The sequence below is a fragment of the Lipotes vexillifer genome, unplaced genomic scaffold (assembly GCF_000442215.2).
Source record: "Lipotes vexillifer unplaced genomic scaffold, Lipotes_vexillifer_v1.1 scaffold689, whole genome shotgun sequence".
NCBI lineage: Eukaryota > Metazoa > Chordata > Mammalia > Artiodactyla > Lipotidae > Lipotes > Lipotes vexillifer.
In genome coordinates this window covers 1,627,941-1,628,455 of record NW_006772359.1, presented here as the reverse complement: position 1 = coordinate 1,628,455, position 515 = coordinate 1,627,941, and the positions used below count along the sequence as shown (strand labels likewise).

At 42.7% G+C, this 515-nt stretch overlaps 1 non-coding gene across 1 annotated transcript; it reads left to right on the top strand.

The window, feature by feature from the left end:
- The first annotated feature begins 227 nt into the window (after nt 1-227).
- Nucleotides 228-300, top strand: TRNAG-UCC (transfer RNA glycine (anticodon UCC)). The gene has a single exon. It is a non-coding gene; the product is annotated as a tRNA-Gly (tRNA).
- The last annotated feature ends 215 nt before the right edge of the window (nt 301-515 follow it).

Below are 515 nucleotides of genomic sequence, written 5' to 3'. Positions count from 1 at the left end.
AGGGAACAGATCAGAATCTAAAGAATTCAGGATGAAATGTTTCTCTTTTCCACCAGTTTCCTATAGACCAAGTCACCCAACCATTAGTCATCACTTGATCACTATAGTCTAGTTTGAACATCAGGGGTCCAGATGATTAATGTATATATAAGGTAGTCATTTTAAAAACTCAAAGCCAAGTTATTTTATGTTTTTTAAAAATTTTAAAATAAACAAAAATTGGGATTTCCCTGGTGGTCCAGTGGTTAGGACTCCACACTTCCACTGGCGAGGGCCCAGGTTCAACCCCTGGTCAGGGAACTAAGATCCTACAACCTGCATGGCGTGGCCAAACATAAACAAATAAATAAATAAAAATACAAGTAAAAAAGACCCGGGTCTCTCAGATCCCACAGGAGCTTCGGGACGGCGGCAAGTCCCTTTAATTGTTAAGTCAGCCCGCAGGCTGCTTCTCCACCAAGATCTTTCCTGCTTCCCATCACCGTGATCTCACACGGAGCTTAGACGCTCCCCAC